Here is a 14819-nt window from a genome sequence, read left to right on the forward strand (position 1 = left end):
CGTCTGGATATCTGAAGCTTTTTTGTTTCTACTCAACTCTTATTCAGGCCCTCAATCACCAGTACAAATCGGCTCCCCTTGGAGGGGTATTTTAGTCTTGGTTTATAACAGAGTATCTCTTTAATACCATTAAGCATGATCTGCCTACCTACACAAAGTGGTGTTACAACCCACCAAGGTGAATTGAGGCAACTGTACATTTGGCCGTGGCAACGGGTCGTTTTTGAGAGTTGCCCTAAGTGGAAGGATGCCTGTGAGCTAAGTCCAGGTAGAAGAACTTATGGAGGCTGGCTGAGCACAGGGTACTGTTTAAGATGCAGGTGATGTTTTTTTGTAGACCTAGGTGGCTCAGCAAGCAATGCATTTAATGAGAGTTGTAGGGTCAAAAGCCCCGGTGCAGAAGTGCATCCCACTCCTTACCTTATTATGCTGCCCGATGTGATAAGCCTTCATTTGCAGGAGTTCCCAAATACGGATCTCCTGATAGGATCATTAGGTAGAGACTGCAGAGCAATAAGGGTACACACATAGTGGTATTCCTTTCTATGTCTGGGTTTTTAGAGCAAAGCTGTCAAACAAATATATGAAGAGTGGAATTTAAGTCTGCCACTTTCAACAACCGACTTTCTTCAATCAGTTTCTTTCGGCCATTGGATTGAGCTTTTGCCAATCACATCTTGCCTCAGTCCAGTGTAGTATTCCTCTCTCACCCAATGCTATTGGCTGTTTGGGTTTATCCTATCCGTATGTAGGCCCAATGATTATAGAGTGCTAGGTGGGCTGTCGAGTAGTCTGTTGTTCTCATTCCTTGCAGGGCTACTAGTCTCTGCTGCAGCCATTTTGAAGCCAAGTGAATGTATCCAGTTTCAATGCACACATTATTCAATAAGGCAGAGAGAGCTCTTTTTGTCCACCTTGTCTGAATCAAGTAAATTCCAGTAGGCCAGCCTACACTACACAAACACTACAACACTACCCTAAACCCTAAAACACTACACAAACACTACAACCCTAACCTAAAACACTACACAAACACTAGAACACTACACTAAACCCTAAAACACTGACACTACCCTAAAAACACTACACTAAACCCTAGAACACTGACACTACCCTAAAACACTACACTACGCAAACACTACAACACTACACTAAACCCTAACACACTGACACTACCCTAATACACTACACTACACAAACACTACAACACTACACTAAACCCTAAAACACTGACACTACCCTAAAACACTACACTACACAAACACTACAACAGTACCCTAAACCCTAAAAGACTACACTACACAAACACTACAACACTACCCTAAACCCCAAAACACTACACAAACACTACAACACTACCCTAAACCCTAAAACACTACACTACACTACACAAACACTACAACACTACCCTAAACCCTGAAACACTACACAAACACTACAACACTAACCTAAAACACTACACAAACACTAGAACACTACACTAAACCCTAAAACACTGACACTACCCTAAAACACTACACTACACAAACACTACAACTCTACACTAAACCCTAACACACTGACACTACCCTAATACACTACACTACACAAACACTACAACACTACACTAAACCCTAGAACACTGACACTACCCTAAAACACTACACTACACAAACACTACAACACTACACTAAACCCTAACACACTGACACTACCCTAATACACTACACTACACAAACACTACAACACTACACTAAACCCTAAAACACTGACACTAACCCTAAAACACTACACTACACAAACACTACAACACTACTCTAAACCCTAAAACACTGACACTACCCTAAAACACTACACTACACAAAGACTACAACACTACACTAAACCCTAAAACACTGACACAAGCCTAAAATACTACACTACACTACACAAACACCCTAAAAATACACAAAACACTACACTACACCACACAAACACCCTATAAATACCCTAAAACGTAAAACACAACCCCACACAACACAAACATTACAACACTACTTTGACACTACCCTAAATCCGACAAAAGTAACTCCCATCCCAAGCGCAAACCCCCTTTCCTCTCTTTCCTCGTGGTTCCTCTCCAGCGGCGCCGTCTCTGCTCCTGGTTCCTGCTTCCTGCTTCGAGGGGCGGTGCACGTCGTTGTGAGGAAACAGCCTCAGTTTCCTCACAACGACTTGGATAGCCATTACATCGCATGCATTAAAAAAGTGCATGCGATGTAATAGCAACGCGTAGTAAAAGTTGCGTTGAAATGGCTGTTTCCCGCTCCATATAGTGCAGCAAGGAGTAGATTTCTGTGATGATTTCAACCGGGGCCCAGAGCTCTTAGGGGCGCATTGACCCCTGATAATTGCTGTAGGGTACAGCCCTAACAATAGTCAATGGGGATATTTTTCTTGCTTGCACCAGAATCCTTACCATCCTTGCTACGCTGTTCTGGAGTGTTTGCGTTTGTGTTTTTTTAGTTTGGGACTGCTAACAATCCCAACTGTAAAAAATAGAACAATGACTCCCACATACTGGGAGAAAACATCCAGGGCCCCAGGGTCATTTATTTTTTAAAAAGCAAACTCAAATTTGGGGTGCTTGTTTTTGGAAAACAAGAACGTTTTCTGAGTGGCCATATGAAACAGGGTGGTGCTCTCAGCACACATTCAGTGACTTCAGAGGAGCCACCAAGTTGGCGGCTCCTAGAAAGAAACAGATCTTCACAAGGCCGGCCGAGACATAAAAATATATGGCGGTAGTCTGGCCAGGATGGTAGAGGCCAGAGGTACTGACCTTTGCCACCCTGACAGACAATGGGTCGCAGGCCATACTTTAAATGAGACCCCTACTCTTTTTTGGCATGGAGTTAGGGTCTGTTTTGTGATGTGACATTCTTTCTAGGGAAACTACATACACCAATTCAAGACAATGCCTCCCAGCCCTGCTTTGCTCAAGGCACACAGGAGGATGTAATGGAAGACAGGTAATGGGACAGAGTGTCAAAGGCAGCAGTCAAGTCTAGGATAACCAGAAAAGTTAACTTGACACTATCTGGCCATATGTTAAGGTAGTCCAGAGCTGAAATAAGAACAGAGTCTGCAGAATACACTAGCATAAAGCCTGATTGAGTTGGATCAAGCAAGACATTTTCTATTCAATTAATTACAGAGCCAAGAGATTTCCAGACTCTTCATAATTCTGGTTGCAAATAGAAGAAGTGATATAGGTCAGAAATTGGAGTTGAATGGAGGGTTCAACCCTTTCTTCCACTCTGATGGCATCTGCCTCCCTGTAGCAAACGATGCTTTCTGGTAAATTGTGACTAATGACAACACTGGCTTAATGGCTGATCTTAAATCTACAAGGTTCAGGAGAACCTGTACTTGTCATCAATATTTGTTTAGCCATTGATCTGGGTGTAACTGTCTCAAACACCTCAAATCGCCTACATTTAGTCACAACAAGGTGCTGTGGGAGCTCTAAGTCCAAATGGACTGCATTGACATTAATGCTAATTTTCTCTATTTCGTCTTCGAAAAAGCTTGATAATCGATCACAGAATACTGTGTAAGCAGAGCACTACCCAGTTCAGTGTGGGGAGGCAAGCTTGTTTGCTATGCTAAAAATGTATTTTATAGGACGGGTATGTTGGTATTTTTATGCATAGAAATTAGATCCCTCACTTTTAATGTCAGTTACATAGATTTTTCTATTCTTCTGAGGAAAGTCAAAGCCTTGCCTCTAACCCCTTTCAGCTTCTTTAGAGACTTTTTCAGGTGGTCTAAGCTCTTAGTGAAGCTTGGCCCATTGGGTCAAGTTCATAATTATTTGATACATTTCTCCTTTAACTGTTAGTACGCATCGTGACAATTTGTAGTTACTTGAATCATATTATCTTCCAATGGGTTGCTTGAATGTTTGACCTGATAACTTTGGGCTCTAACTGATGCAAACAAACTATGAATAGTGATAAGAACAGGGAATAGGGACCCCCTCTTCCGTTACTCACTGGCTTGTACTGGCTGTCACTCAAGTCCGCTTCTATATTTTCTTTCCAACCACACATAACCATTGTAACCTATGTAACTCTCCTCATGTAAAGCGCTCTGATACCTCCGGGTCTAGCCAGCGCTATATAAAACTCAAGTAAATAAATAATAATACAAAAAAATTGTAGCTGATACGCCCGAAGAAAATCACAGCAGAATGCCTCCGTAACGTTGACCATTGGCAGCAAGATCCCATAATATGAGAGTGGTCTCACCATGGTCCCCATATCCTTTTCCATTCACTTGGGCAGCCCCTGGCCTCATAGATTAGTTCCTCCAACTGTGAGCATCTGTCCATGCATTTTAATCAATGCTGTATTGGTGGAACTATATCAGATCGCTAATGTTTAACTATAACCCTTTTGGCCAGAAGAATACCCACCCCACAGAGTTTTGCTCCGATCTGGTATTCCCGGGGTCTTTATTATTCCTAATTGTGTCAGTGAAAGATTAATGGGTCTTCCCAAAACGTTTGATATGTTCGAGTTGCAATGCACAAGTACGCCTGTATCAAGCAACAATCCCAAACCATGTGAAATAAATCTGTTTCTGATTGGCGTCCAGTACATAGTGCTGATGGATTTTGCCCATCTCATGTAGGCTGTCAGCCTTGAGGGTAACATACTCTGTGCAGGTAATTTAGTTGGGACAGTCTTGATGTCTTGGCCCAGGTTGCTATCTGTGTCCTGTAAGTGGCCCAAATCCTGCTCACACTTGGATCGCAGCTTGAGTAAGAGATGTGCTGCATGACATACTAGTGTATAATACAGTATTGAGACATCTCCTCTGCCCAAGTGGTCGACTATTAATTTAGCCTCCAGAACGTTATGTTTTGGGAAATTAATTGTTTCTGCCCATTGTGCCTCAAAAGCACGCCTCAGTTGTAAGCATCTGTACAATTGGGACTCATGAAGATCGAATTCGGTCTGTAGGGTTTCAAAGAACTTCATGTGATGGCCCTCCCACATATCACCCAGCCCGAGACACTTATGTTGTTCCACTTCTCAACAATTCTACCAGTCTGGCTGGATGTATCAATACGTGCTACAGGAGCAACCCGTAGACCCTAAGTGAAAACTGACCATACATTTGTAGACAACCACAATGTCCGCAAGATGTATCAATATATAGGAAACATTGTGTACTTGTAGTGATATACTCAATAGAAGACATATACAATTAAATAATGTGACACAAGACCATATACATCCAAAAACAATGCTTTAATTGTATATAATTCGAACAGAATTCATAGACCAAAACAGTCAATACATGCTCAGTAGCAAAGATGAACAGAGTGCCAATGCTGCAAACAATATATTGCCTAGTACATTATCCAAAAAGAGGAGAAAACAGAGACAGACTTCTCAAAATACATTGCAGAGTTTTTAAAATGTATTATTGTGTATTATACTGCAGTTATTTCGCGTAGTCGGCATTAGCGTAATTTGTTCTTCTTTTGGACTGTAATCATTGATGGCGTTTCAAGCCCACACTTTATTAACAGATCATCATGATGAGATGAGAAAAATAATTTCTGAGCACCGTAGCTGCCTAACAAACTCAAAAAAGGTGTGACAAAAGTCACCCAATTAAAATTGTAGAGGGCATATATGATCAGAAAAAAGGTAAGAAAAGAGTTTACCTTCAAGTAAAATTGGGAGTCCAGGCTATTCAAATAATCTGCAACAAGGAACCAACGGGTTTTAAAGAGCACAACTGACAGGTAGAACCCAGCGCAAAAGGTGAAGCAATCTTGTGGTGTCATGCTCGCGATAAGGGGTGTAAACCTGGCGCGAGCTGGTTTTAGCAGTCAAAGAGTGATATCCAGGTGTTCAATTGATACCCAGTAGCCAATAGCGAGGGGAACTAAAATTTCCAATTGCCCGGCCGTTGATATTGATCACACTGTGTGGTAAAGCGCAACACTGACCAGAGGACTCGGGTGTCTGTAGTAGCACAATTGATTGAGCACCCCATTAAAGTATGTCAGATAGACTAGATCTATCACGATTCCATTTGTTCTGCTCGCCAACAATAATAAAACAAGCATTTGCAATGTAATAGGTCTCGCATTTGCGATAGTTTAAGCTATTGGCATTGTAAATGACAATGCCTTTTATTTATCTGTTTTGATAATTAACACATAAAAAAAAGGCATTGTCATTTACAATGCCAATAGCTGAAACTCTTGTAAATGCGAGACATATTTCATTTCAAAGTAGCGGCCGCCATTGTCCCGGGCTGCTTTGAAAGTGAAAGCGCGGATGTTGCGCTGAATGTTGCAGGAAAGCATGTTGTGCCAGCAGTAGGAGAAACTTTTTAGGCTTGTAACTTTTTATTAGTTTCAGACGGGAAAGGGGATGCGAACATCAGCTGTCACCTACATCCATTGGCCGGCGAGGAATAAGCAGTAGAGTTGTACATTTAAATTACAATATCCTGCACCTACATTCATAGGCCGGTGCGGTAAGCATGAAACACTCGGGAGGGAGGGGGGGGGGGGGGAGAAGGGGAGAAAAACATACTCCAAAGTCACTTCCAAAGTGTAACTGAAAGATAAAGACCAACATGTGCTCAGAAAGCTAATGCAAAGGCTGGATCTGCGGGGGGTAGGAGATGTAATCTGTAGAATGCGTAGGTATATCGGGCAAGTTAGTCGTTGAAATTCCCCCGAGAGATGTGTGATACAGGAGCCCCATCTTTTGTTGAATTTGGGCAGTGTGTGGTTAACTGTAGCTCTTAATTTCTCCATCCCTAGGAGGTCCCAGAGTTTATGGAGCCAGTCAGTGCTAGTTGGGACCACATCAGTGCCCCATTTAGCCAGCAGGACCTACTTTGCAGCGCACAGCGCTAATGTAATAGCTTTGCCCCGTTCAGAGTGTAGTGGGTAGGTTAAGGCACTGGGCAACCCTAACAGAACGTACGCTGGAAAGTGCGGTTTTTCGGAGTCAAACATTGAGTCAATAGCCTTTAAAATTTCCTCCCAGTACCTATGAAGCTTGGGGCAGTGCCATAATAGGTGGGTAAGTGGGCCTGAGTGGGTACAGTGCCGCCAGCATTCAGCCGTTCGTCTCGTCTGACAGAAAGCTAATCGGGCCGGGGTATAATACCAGTAGTGTGCCAATTTTAGGAGAGTCTCTTTGCCTGCGGTGCTCGTAGCGGAGGCTCATGCATGGTGTAGAATATCTCACCACTCCTTATCCGTAAATCTGCGTTCACACTCCCTCTCCCATCGCTTCCGCGCTGGAGTGTGTAGCGGTGTAGGCAGGGTATTTAAAAAGGAATATATATCAGATAAGAGATGTGAATTGTCTTTCCGAGTGAAAAGCCAGCGCTCGAACAGCGTTAGTTTCCTACTAGTGTGTGGCTTAACCGTAGGCAAAGACACCCAGTAGGAGAAACTTTTAAAGAAAAGAGTGTTTACAGACTAAATAATACATACCGTGTAACAACAGAGGAAAAAGCGCCAGTCCTCATGGGAGGTTACAAATGAAGACAAGGCGGTACTAAGGAGGGACTAAGAAGCCTATTAACGAATCAGAAGCCAGCATTTACAAAGGACAATGACACAAGCCAATGAAAAATATGGGCGGAGAGTGGACGGAGCTTCAACTCCATACTTGAATGCAGCATGCCTCGCAGTGCAGCGCATGCGCTGCCCAGGCTCGACCTAAAAATAATGATGAGACAGACAAGCATTAGGGAAAAAACTATAAAGTTGCAGAACGTCTCATATTGTTTGCCGTTGAGTTAATCAAGCGGTAATAGAAAAAAACCTTAAAGGTCCAAGCATCGTAGACATCAGCATGATAACTAGGTGTGTGCAACATTTTGTGTCATTTGCTTTTGCATAACTGGGAATTTTTTTGCATGAATAAATTAAAATAAACAAGCAAAATGTTAATCTGTCAATTAGCACTATATTTGACAGCAAAATGCGTTCTTGCATGAATTTCTGACAGAAGGATGCATTTTGGTTAAAAAAAATAGCATGAAAAACACAAGTGGCACAAGCAACAGCTGCTTAGTCGCTGCTGTTGCCAAAATGTTTGGAGGAAAGTGGGGCACCTCAATGTTGTGGTAAACGTGGAATTGAGAAAATAAATGGAAATCAGATTCACTGGAGTGCGCAAATCAGTGGCGTAATGCAAAATGATGGGACACCCTGCAGAATGTAATGAAGTGCCCACGAGTCTCCCATATCTCACAGTTCTTCATTGATCTTGGCCTGAAAGGCCCCCCCCTCAAGGGTTGAGGGGACCTTGAAGGGGTGGGGCCCCATGTGCCGCACGTTTTACAGCCCTGGCGGGATATGCAAACAAACTATTGCTAATGAGGAGGATTTAATCAATCGCTTTGAGAAACTACATATGTACAAATAAAAATTAGGTTAAAAAAATGCCTATAAATAGTCCAACATGCAAAACAAATATAAAAATGGACAACAGTTGTCATTTCTATTTGTACGTGATTCAGTTAGAAAATATTCTCCTGCCCAACCGGCTCACAATCTAGTTGAACAAGGGTGGAACCGCATACCGAATAATGGGGTCATAACTACTAAATATTTAGGACACCAATCCATAATTATATGTCATATTAAGGATATAAAAATCTAAATATAGATATATAAATACTGAGCCAATTAGCTGAGATATAATTTTCACAGTAGTATTGGGCATAAGTGAGCTTTACATAGGCATTGTCCTGGGGGCTGTCCAGGTTTCAACCGGATAGAACATGTGGACATTTCAAGCTGCGCCTGCATATCTCAGGCTTACACCATTTTCAGTAGGTGTGGGGCCAGGAGTGGAGCAATCTACTTTAAGTATTGAAGTGGGAATCATTTGGGCTGTGTGTTTTCCAAAGTGCTTGTCAGATTCAGCTTATAAAAGCTACTCAGCTAAGAACGGACGCTTCAATGTATCTCAGAGCATGTGACTCAAGGGCTTCAGTGGCAGATGGCTTATCAAGTGTGACTCTGTCTCCTTGGCAGGGGCGGCTCCTCCGTAATGGCGGAGGAGTGTTGCCCACTGGTCAGTCACAGAAAAATAAAATGATACTAAACAATAATATCATTTTATTTTTCTGTGAAGGGCTCTGGCTGACGGTGCTGACGGTCCGTGCATGCGGGGCTGGCCTGAGCCATGACAGACAGGAGTGGTGGGCACTTAGAAGTGAGCATGTAAGTTTCGTCGGCTGTCTTTGGCTGGCCAAACATTAATGCGCGTTTCAATTTCTCCAATAGCCGCGTTGCAGAAAAGTCACAGACTCCCAAGCAGTGTCTGAGGGCCAGACCAGGCCGCTCAGACCAATCCTGGGGCGGCTCTCATAGCATGAGAACAGCATCTGGATTAGCTGGGGAGCCTGTGCCCTCCCAGAGATTGCCAGGAGTGCAGCACTGAGGCAGCCGTAGGAGCAGCAAGAGGTACGTTTTTTAAAATATCATTTTTACCCTCCATTTCCCTCTTTGTCCCCCCTCCCCCACTTTTGTTGTGCCACGGCCGCCACTGTCACCGATGGTAGGCGGGCTTTACATAAAGTATGATACTAAGTTATGAAAGTGACAATTGCTGAAGAATCTGACACCAAGTTCCCAGAGGAATCCCAGATTTCCTGAATTATCTTGGAGGTTTTCTCCCAATTGGCAAGCAAATACAAAAACAATTCTGTCCCAGTCTCCTGTTCATATACACGGCACTGGAATGCCAACCAAACTAGTCTGGATGTACAAGTGGCTATGTGTTTCCATGCTGTTCTGTCAGTCTCTAGCTGGTGGGGAAAAGTAGCATCCTCATTTGAGATAAACCCATGTTGTGGGTCAAGGATTTTGGTCTCAATGAAGATTATCATAACTTCTTCTCTCTACCTTTGATGCAGGGATAGGTCTCGCCTTTCCACGAATTACTGGATTCCTGGTCTCCCAAAGTATACAAGTTTAGGAAATTGAACCTACATTCTATTTAAAATAAGGTTAGATCTCTGTCTGCAGGTAATGTGCAAATTCCTTTTGCAGCAAGGTGGAAATATTATGTGGTGTGGCTGGGGAGCCTTACCATGTGATATTAACAAAATATTCAAAAGTGGACCTCAGATTCACACTAGTAATCCTTAGCTCAGTCCTGGTAAAGAGCAGTCAGGCTTACCTAGAGGAACACATGTTAAGCATTTCAGAGCACCAACTTGGACGATAAGTAATGGTCACGTCACGAAAGAAATCCAACACCAATTTATAAAAGTAGAGCGTCTTTTTTATATACTTTTAGACACCAAAACAAAATCAATACACGGCTTATAACCGGACTTATTGATTTTAAAGTGTTCAGAAAATCAGTACTTTGCACAGCTGTCAAACGTCACCATTCTGGTCAATGGAGAAAACACTGTGTGACATTCGGTCACTTGCAGGGTGAGTTCCACGGGACCCAATTGGAGTTAAGGTCTTGCGTGTCCACAGACCAAGCCTCGACAGTCAGAACAATTTTACCTTGCCCAGGGAGTCTGGGAGCAAAGGTGATTTGGCTGTCCTTGGTGCTGAGCGGGGAACCCTGGTACCTGTCAAAAACGCACTTGTGACACTCGGTCACTTGCAAGTTGGATTCAGAGGAACCCCTTTGAGGTTAAGCTTGGAGGAGCCCCAGGACCAGGAATCACCAGGCAGAACAGCTCTACCTAACTCGGGCATCTCGGGTGCAGAGGTGTACCTGGCTATCCGTGGTGCTGAACGGGATATGCTGGGACTGACCTTACCAGGCATGCCAATACAGACAGGTTTGGGTTGTAAGTACTTGACAACTGTGCCACAGAAGTTGAGGGTTGATGATGCAGGATGTCTCCTTCTTGGAGCGTCAAGTAAAGCAGTCAGTAGTCAGCCAGACCACCAACAAACCTTGGCCACGGCAAATGCAGTGATGCAGCAAATCTTCTTTCAGACGTCCTGGGAATGCTGTAGACGGCTGAGACTCAATGAGGTTCAGGACTGCACCTTCCAGAACTAGTTACTTCCGGGCTGGTCCTTGACAGAGCCCGGGTGCCACTCCTTCTTTGGTCTTGGAAATGCAGTTTGTGTCTGCTGACTGCAGGGGAGTAGTTGCTCTAGTCCTAGGGAGTCCTGGTAAAGTCTTTCGGTTGTAGAGGAGTTCACCTTCCTTTTGCAACCGGTCTCTCGTCCAGAACGAGTCGTAGCCCCGCTGGTGCAGGGGGGCTGCCACAGGTGCAGAGCTTTACACCTTCTCTTTGTGGAGTCCTGCCTTCTGCTGACTCTGGCCTCTTCTTTGTCCCTTTTCTTCAGAGCAGATCTGGAGTTCTGGTATCAGGGGTGCCCCTTAAATCCTGAATTTAGGGGGTGTATAGGAGTGTGAGGGTCAGTAGCCAATGGGCTATTGATCCTGTGCGTAATCCGTCCCTGAGGTGACCACATCCGGGGGAGGAGGTGTATGTCACCAAACTAGCCAGAACCCACTATTCTTGGGACTTTTCAGGATGGCACAAGCCGTCCTCGGCTGTACAGACCAGCTAACCCACCCTAGAGATGTGGCTGGTCTTTGTGGGTTGTTCGCCTCCGTAATATCGAATTTCCTGCCTGCTCGAAAACACGAGTGCCTGGGGCGAAGTTGGGGGGTTCTTTGTCTCCACTGGGAGACAAGACACTCACCTATCAGAGGTGGCGTGGCCTTTGAGGCTCAATGCCATGATGGGCCCTTCATTAGCCATACTGGGAGGGCAGAGGTGTGACCTCCTCCCTGCCAAGGCCTTTTGTCTCTGTCCTCTGAGAGTGACAGCACTTCCCAGCAGGAAAGCAGACTTCTTTCTTGGTGACAACCGGCTTGGTAAGCCCTCCAAAGCATAGGGAAACTGAGGCAACTTGGGCGCATCTTCTAATGATGCAACCCGGGTACATGTCAGGGGTGATAAAGCACGTTGTTTGATACCAAATATGACTAAATTCGGTGATACCAAAATGGAGCTGGCTAACTCGTGGTCGCCTGGTACCAGTCCATGTTAACCTATGGACAGCCGTTCACTTGCAGCGATCGTTAATGGGAAGATACCTGTAGGGACATGTATGCTTGTAAAAACATGTTAACACCATTCATATACTGCACCCTGCCTCCTGGGTTATAGGAGGCCTACCTTAGGGGTGGCCTACTTATACAAAGGCATTGAGGTGATCCTGTCACACATGCTGTGTACAGGGTCGATCTCAAGCAGGGAAGCTGCTAGTGCAGGCTGTGGTGGCAGACTTTACTTTTACTTGGGTCACTCAGGGTGGCACAAATAGTGCTGCAGCTCTGGTGACCACTTTAACACCCATGCCCTGGCTACCACTGGTACCATGTACTAGGGGTCTATAAGGGGGAGTTAAAGCATCTTGCCATTTGGGTGAACCAATTCACATTACCTTTGAGGGAAAGAGCACTGGTACTGGGGCTTGGTTAGCAGGTCCCAATGCACGCTCAGGTCTATTACCACATCACAGCATCCAGAGCAGAAATTGGGGGTTGACCAGCCAAAAAGGGCACTTTCCTACACCTTGTATACAAGCTACCAGGGGTTCAGGTGTGACGTCTCTTGCTCCCTCTGCATCATGTGGCCCAAGTGCAGCTCCAGAGTGTAGTGATTAGACAGACCCCTGGCAAGGAGTTGGGATGTCTACACCCATGCTAGATCTGGGGTGGGCAGAAAGAAATAGTGAAGCCTGGAAAAAGACTAATGTGATGAGGAAAATAATTAAATGCCTCCAGGGTCCTGTGGCATGTTGTACGCAAGTATGTAGCTCTTGAGCCATTTTTGCATTATGTAGCCCCAAACCACAGTGACACCCTGGATATTAAGTTCATCCAAAGATTCAACAGGTAAAGGTTGGAGGGGAGCAGACACAGAGCCAAGACCAACAGAGGCCCTTGAGACTACCAGTCACTGAGACATACCATCCCTGCTTTTTTGTCTTTAGCTCTGTGACTGCATAGTGGGAAGAGCTTATTAAGTAATATCACTACCCTCCTTGATGTTTTCTGACACCGGAGTACCCCTGTTGTCACAAGAATCTGTAGATGTCTTGTTAATGCATGTGCTTTCTCCTGCAGCAAGAAGACATCAGGGAAATGTTCCCGACTAACTATAAAACTGCCCCTCGCTTGCTTCTGTAGTTGAGGACATTCACATTCCATGACATAATGCTGTGCTCAGCCATTTCATTCCAGGAGGTCATGTGTGCCATTTAGCATTGTGTTAAATGTATGGAAGTCAGGTTCTCTTCTTTCTTGCAAATTGTAAAACAAAACTGACCATGAACTGTGTAGGGTAAATTTCACCGCAGTATCTCAAACCTATACATCCATGTCAGAGGCATCTGTAGTCCTGTGCAGTGCCCTTAATAAACAGAAGGGCAGACGTGCTGAATTGTGCCCTGTAAGGATAAAAATTGCAGTCTAGAATATAACCCATGGTCAGTAGGAATGAATTTAGGATTATATTTACAAGGAAAGTAAAAGAGCGCGGCGTTAGCCTCCTTGGCTTAACGCCACGCTCCTCCACTTTGGAAACGGAGGGCTGCACCCTATTTACAACAATACGGTGCATCCCTGCGTTTTCCCCGGCACTGGTGCTAATTACAGCTGCCTAGTGCCAACGCAGGCACCCTTGCACCATAGTGCAAGGGTGCCTGCATTGTGAGAACTATTTTTTATGTGCAGGAAAGTGTCCCTTCCTGCACATAAACCATCTTAAATTGCGATTTGTAACTTCTATGTGTGCGGCTTTGTGCAGCACACATAGAAGTTGCAACTCCTCATTTTTAAATGTATTGTTTATGTGGAGGAAGGTACACCTTCCTCCACATAAACAATCATGCATGGCGTTTTGCTGTTTCTATGTGTGCTGCACAATGCAGCACACAAAGAAACAGCAAGAACTAGGAGAAATAAAGCATTTCTCTTCATTTTGCCTGTTTAAGACCAGGTTTTCCCTGGTCTTAATTTTGGCGCTGCCTCCTATTCTTATTCCTATTCTGCGCCTATGTCCGGCAGTCTGTGGAGTCACACTTGCCTCTGTGGGACCTCACGCTTCCGGGAGCCGGGTGAGTACTTTCTTCTTCTCCGCAGTGGCGCAGTCCCACACCTCCTCCTCCGGCATTTCATAAATAGAGTGATTTTTGGTCTGAGAGATGGAGCGTGTATGTGATGTTCAAGATTTGAGTCTTTATCAGACGCTTTCTTTTCTTTTTAACAATTACCTTTTAGGATTTTCAGTACTGAATACAAACGTGTCAATAAGGTACAGGACCCAGTTTCACAGTGTTTCCTAATTTACAGTTGCGATTCGTTTACAGTTGGCAGCGCATAAACAGTTCACGTCGCAGCATGGCTCACTGAAATTGTTATAATAAGACTGTCACTATGATTAAATACGGCTCAAAAATCATAAAGAAATAAACAAGGGAAAACAAATCAGGAATTCAAGAGGGAAATAAGAGAAGTGTACACTGTAGCATTATCTATCTCTTGTTCCACCTAGCTGTTAGTCTATTATTTACTCTTAAGCTCACTTCTAATGTTTTTATTAATGTATGTTGTGGTCTTTTAGTTTTTTATGCATCTGAATTTTTTGCATCTTGCTGATAGGTGTTTTCAATTATCTTTTATATTATGTGCTTTTATGATTTTTCTTGAAAAATCGAATAAAGCTATTCAATGCAGTTCAATTCAATTAGCTGTTGTGTGGCGAAGAGGGAGGGGGAAATCTCAGGTCCTCGAACTGCC

General features: G+C 44.1%; 1 protein-coding gene across 1 annotated transcript in view; it reads left to right on the plus strand.

Moving 5' to 3' along the window:
* SMPDL3B (sphingomyelin phosphodiesterase acid like 3B) overlaps positions 1 to 14819 on the plus strand; it is a 141243-nt gene that overhangs the window by 59477 nt on the left and 66947 nt on the right. The window lies entirely within an intron of this gene.

The sequence above is a fragment of the Triturus cristatus genome, chromosome 3_2 (assembly GCF_964204655.1).
Source record: "Triturus cristatus chromosome 3_2, aTriCri1.1, whole genome shotgun sequence".
In the NCBI taxonomy this organism is placed as follows: Eukaryota; Metazoa; Chordata; class Amphibia; order Caudata; family Salamandridae; genus Triturus; species Triturus cristatus.